General features: G+C 40.9%; 1 long non-coding RNA gene across 1 annotated transcript; it reads right to left on the bottom strand.

Annotated features, from left to right (window-relative positions):
* Positions 1–685: 685 nt before the first annotated feature.
* Positions 686–3,763, bottom strand: LOC139436238 (uncharacterized). The gene is made up of 2 exons (XR_011645328.1): positions 3,486–3,763; positions 686–1,281 (listed from the first exon to the last, which is right to left on the bottom strand). It is a non-coding gene; the product is annotated as an uncharacterized lncRNA (long non-coding RNA).
* Positions 3,764–6,000: the final 2,237 nt, after the last annotated feature.

Here is a 6,000-nt window from a genome sequence, read left to right as displayed (position 1 = left end):
TATCTGTCAAGGTTCTCCAGAGAAACAGAACCAGGAAGATATATGTGTGTGGTGTGTATATATAGAAATTTATTTTAAGGAATTGGTTCCTGCGATTGTGGGGGGCTGATAAATCCATCATCTGTAGGGCAGGCTCACAGGCTGGAAGTGCAGGCAAGAGCTAAGGCTGCAGTCTTGGAGCTGGAAATGCGCAGGCAAGGCCAGCGCCTGGACACTCAGGCAAGGGTTGTTGTAGTCTTGAGGCAGAATTTCTTCTTCCCTGGAAAGCCTCAGTGTTTTGCTCTTAAGGCCTTCAGCTGATTGAATGAGGCTCACCCACGTTACCGAGGGCAATTACCTTTACTTAAAGACAAGTGGTTATAGATGTGAATCAACTCTATAAAATACCTTCATAGCAACATCTAGACTAGTGTTTGGCCAAATGACTGGACATCACCGAGTAGCCTAGTTGACATAGTAAAATTAACCATCACATTGCCTTTAAATACTTGCCATATATGTTCTTATCTCGTCTCCTCTGATAAGTCTTCCAGATTTTTATCTTACCTAAATTAAGCCACTTGATGGGATTTTAAGATAGCCAAAATTAACACAAAGATATAATCTTCCACTTTATAAGAAGGCAGCTATTAAAAATAATAAGGTATGTCAAACATTCTCTAGTTGAATGACTAGTTCAATCCAATAACAAGAGCCATCAAGTTTATTGCTATTTATCAAAAAGAAACAGTCGGCTTTACTAGGTTAAGTTTGTAGAAGTAAAGTGTGTTAATATAAATATTTCAATGATTCTACTGAAACAATCATATTCACATTTTACTTTTTAAAGAAAGTATTCTGGTGTTCATGTTTAAAGACTGACACAGTCATTATCAACACATTCATTTCTTTAAAAATTTGTTTGCCTTTAAGTTTAAATACCCTTGTTAATTGGTGACATTCTTACTTTATGTGATAAAGGAAAGGCCCTGGGGATTTGTTAATGCCCTCACTCTCTCCACTCTCTCACACAAATTGGTCCCAATTGTACCTTAATAAAGGACTCCACTCTCCTCCATTCTTGTTGGTAAACCAGACTCATTTAATCTGCTCATTCGCAGATGATATTTCCTTTTTTCTTGCATTCATCCAAAGACCTCTGCTGCAAGCTAAAGATCAGAGATTGAGTCTTCTGGAAGAAACATCAAAGGAACATCAATGAAGGGCTGAACCTGGTCCTGCAGACAATCGATGCACACCATGGATACAGGTTTCTGAGTACAAGCTGGCATCACCATGGACCTTTAGAGGGAACCAAGTGACTGAGTCAGAATATCTAGAGCAGTTTTGGTCTAGATTCTAGAACAGAGGTCAGCAAACTATGTCTCTTGGGCTAAATCCAACCAGTGACCTGTTTTGTAAATAAAGTTTTGTTGGAGTCCAGGCATGCTCATTCGCTTATGTACTGTCTAAGGCTGCTTTCCCACAACAAGGGCAGAATGGAATAGTTGTAACCACACCGTAAGACCAGGGAAGCCTAAAATATTTATTATCTGGACCTTTACAGAAAAAGTTGCTGACTCCTGGTATAAAACATACATACAACTTTGTCAAAGTGACTGCCTAGCCCAAGAGTAACAAAAAAAAATTAATTATCTAGGATTAATTGCACTGATTTTATTATGACTAATATTTTATTTTAATTAAAATGAAGACAAAAGCCTTTTGTAAAATCTACCTCTCACCCTTAATGTAACAGATTATGTCTATACAAACTGGAATGAAGCACTCTTTAAATGATATTTTGTCTCAACTGAACTTTCAAAATTCAAAAGAAAAAAGATTCCGTGAGAGATCTTAACGTAGATTATAAGCTGATATACCATCAGGACAATTTAAAAATAATACTGTACATTATAATGATATATATTGATTGGCTTTGTCTACAAAGCAATAACAAAGATTAAATAATATGGAAAGTGCCTTTAGTAAGTTCTTTGACTTTTTTGGGGGGGGGGCAGGGATTAAACCTGGGACCTTGTGTGTAGGAAGCCAGTGCTTAACCACGGAGCCACATTAGCTTCCTTGAGTTGGTTTTTTGTTTGTTTGATTGTTGTGAACTTTTTTGTTTTTAGGAGGCACTGGAAACCATGCCTGAGAACTACTATGTGGGAAGCAGGCATTCGACTGCTTGAGCCACATCCGCTCTCACATTCCTTTACTTTCTGACCAAATTTCCTGTTTTATAAATTTGGAAAAGAAAATGAAACCAGACAAATTATATCACTTGTCCACTTCTAGAGGGAATTAATATCTATGACCACGGGAGATAGTTACTTAGGTTCAATAAGAATCTGTCCTTTTACTTATTAGAATATAATTGGATATTGACATATCAAAAATTCCATTTAGTGGGTGAGGTAAGACCCCTATTCAAGAACTACAATTTACATGTGGGAATGACATCTACAAAGTCCTCCCAGGAAAATTGGTCATGTAGGGCTTCATGACTTCAAAATTCTAGTCTTACAGGCAGCAAAGAATTATTTTTTCCACAGCCGTCCAGGAATATTAACAAATATGGGAATCTTCGAGGAAATGGTGTGGATAAGGATGATAAAAATTCTTCTGATGCATAGAAGAAATTTACATCCCTGGGAGTTTTCAAAGCCTTAATAGCTTGTGGCTCTGGTTTTGTTTGCCATACAAAAAGAGGAAATTTGTTATGCCTGTGTATGTAAGCTGGTAAAATAAAACAAAATGTCGATTTGAATGATGCTCAGTCAGAAAATTGTTACACAACCTACATGGTCAAGTCCATGCCTCAATGGCAGGAACATTGCCCAAAGGAAGGAAAACCTGTACAAGAAAAACAGACATCAGCTCTGCTTCTAGCATGACTAAGCAACACAGGGGACAGCCTGGGGACGCTTTGTCCCTGGAGATAGACCATCTTGACTGATTCTGATTCTAACTGATAATACAAAATTCCCACAAAAATCAACTCCTTGGGTTGCAGCTGTAGCTCAAGTGATTGAGCACCTGCTTCCCATGTACAAGGTCCAGGGTTTGATCTCCAGTACCTCCTATAAACAAACAAGCAGACAAATGAAAAGAACAACTCTTACTGGGGAGCAGATGTAACTCAGTGGTTGAGCGCCTGCTTCCCATGTGCCAGGTTCGAACCCCAGTACCTCCTAAGAAAAACCAATTAAAAACAGTGGCATCCCTATTTCTGTGGTGCTGCTGAATAAAGGCATGTTGGGAATATGTCGAACAAGTGAGAGAGCTGCCGACTTCCACCGTGAATGTGGGGAACTTCGTCATTGCCCCCCCTTCCAGTCCTTGCGTTTTGTGTTGGCCAATCCAGTCTTTCTGCACTCTGACTCTCTTTCGCTTTGCTCAAGTAACTGTTTTTGGTCTAAACATTTCTGCCTCTGAGTCTTCTTTGATGGCATCTACCGTGATACCGAGCTACGGATTTGGAAATGTGCGTGAACCCCTACCTGGTGGAAGATCACCGCCTGGGGGAAGGCGCCTGCTTGGAAAAAGGAAACTGATTCCTCAGACGCTTGGTGAGGGGCCACACCTCCTGGGTTTGCGCTGACACCCCATACAAGACAGCTATGCTCAGGGGCGGCTGTCCTGGGAGAGGTGGCTCTGTCCCCCACGGGCTCCTGGTCCACTTTTCCATGTGACTTCTTACTGTGGGAAACAAAGGCATGTTGTTTCCATGGAAGCAAGTTACTTCCTTGACCACTGAGTCAAGCTGTCCCTTATGATTATCAGTGCAGATCACAATCATGGCTGGGAAAGTACACCTACAGGTACTTGAATGACCTGAGTAACAAGATTTTTTAGTATAATTACTGATTTTTATAATAATAGTTCCAGTAAAGTTTGTTGGTGTTCATCAATCACTAGTTAATATAGAATGAGGTAAGGGTAATAGGTAACTTGATTTTATGCTGAATGTCACGTATGTTAGGGGTATATATACTAGGCCCTCAACTCAATAAAGTTGTCTGATGAGCTTGAGAAACCAATGCTCTCAGATCCCCTGAACCCAATCTCTCTTTGTCTTTCATTCCCCATACCCTTGGGTCTCCGACTCCGACATCTCACAATTGTAGTAAATTACTTATTTACAGGATTCTTTGTTCAATATCTGACTTGGCCAGACAACTCTGTTGTGTTACTCACATTTCTTTCCTCACCACCTACCACAGAACAAAGCAACAGACAAATACTCAATACATGTTTGTTGAATGAGCAAACGAATGGCCAGAGAAAAATGGGATCAGGGAAGTTAAGTCAAGATGCTCGTCAGTTTTGTGGTACTTCCTGAATCAGATATTCAGAGGGTAACGAGAACTAGGAAAAGAGATTAATTTTTGAGAACATTGGGTTTCAAACTCAAAATATGAGTTTGGCATTATGTACCAGTTTAAGATCATTCATTTACTCACTCATTCAGTTAGTCCTTTACTAAGCATTGACTGTGCGTTCAGTACTGGGGGTGGATACAAAGGTGATAAAACTGACCCGTCTTTGCCTTTACTGGGCTTAGCGTCTAGTGGGGGAGACAGGTGTTAATAAAACATACACACCCATGCACAAAAATCACAAAATGTAAAATGATAACTGAGTCAGGCAGTAGGAAAGAAAGGTACACAGGACTCTAACGGTTACAATAGGAGCCTGTGCCTGCGTGAGCTGTAAACTGAGGGAAGAGTAAAAGTAAACTGGCCAATGAAGGGCAGTGCTGGAAGACAATTCTCCATGGGTCTTGTGTTTCTGCACAGTCTACCTTTGTTCTAGAGTATCTTTTCGAGGAATTTTATATAGCAAACAGCTTGGAAAACGGATAAAGAGCAAAAGGAAAGTTTGTTTACTACCCAGTATAGAAAAGACAGTATTTCCCTCCCGCCCACAGAAATGTTCAGATTCCTTAAACTCAGAGCTCCCCTGCTGTGATACTAATCCGTAGTATAAGCTGTTCAAATGTCAGCTCCCTAGGAAACTGGACAAACCTGAAGTTCATGCTGCTTGCTGTGCCATGGATGTTAAAAGCCCTTTGTCTCTGACCTAGGAGTCTCATGTCTTCCGCCAGCATCCACGAAACTATGGCAGGCTAGCTCATTAACTTGCAAGAGAGATACAATCTCAGACTCTTCATTGTTACTGCCAGGAAAGTAGATGACTCACACAAGGGCTCTATGGTAAGAGAGAGTATAGAAAATATAAGGATCTGAAAGAAGGCTTGCATGACTGAAGGAAAGAGAGTGAAAGGGACATGGTATGAGACGAGGCTAAGGGGTGGCAGGCCATAGGATCCTTGGCCAATCCTGCCGGGGCTGGCCCAGGAGGTGCTTGGTTATTTGTTGTGACGATGCTGCCTTCATGTGAGAACAGGGGGAATGAACACATTGACCTTGGGGTGGGCCAATATGAGCCAAAGGGATACTTTTCAACATAGGAAGAGAGTGAAAATAAGAGATCCTTTCGTAACATCCTGCACCTGTTATGAAAAATTTTGCATGCATGCTACTTTGAAATATAGAGATGAGAGTAAATTCACTTCTTAGCACCCCAAATGAACAAGGAAAAGCTATCATTGGCTGTCAATCATCTTGAGTATACAAAGAAAAAGTCACCTTAAAAGGGAGAAGCAGTGGCCCATTAGTAACCATTGAATGACTCTGGACAAAAGGCTTTAGCCCACTCCTTTTATCGTGGAAGGGAAGGGGAGTTCCAGTTTTAGTGGGAAAGAAAGGGAAAGAGGGAAAGAAGGAAAGAGAAAGAGAGAGGAGAAAGAGAGACCTCAAAAGAGAGGGTTTCACTTAAATGTGGACCATTAACCACGTGGTGCAGCAGTGCTCAGAGAGGTGTTCACCGAGTGCAGTGAGTGTCCCATGATGTTGGAGGAGGTTGTTGAGGGAGGAGTGGGGTGAGGGCGGTGGGGGGTATATGGGGACCTCTTTTTTTTTCAGTGTAACATTAAAAAATAAAGACAAAAAA

This window comes from Dasypus novemcinctus, chromosome 13 (assembly GCF_030445035.2).
Source record: "Dasypus novemcinctus isolate mDasNov1 chromosome 13, mDasNov1.1.hap2, whole genome shotgun sequence".
NCBI lineage: Eukaryota > Metazoa > Chordata > Mammalia > Cingulata > Dasypodidae > Dasypus > Dasypus novemcinctus.
Note: the sequence above shows the minus strand (reverse complement) of the source record. Positions and strands in the feature narration are given on the sequence as shown.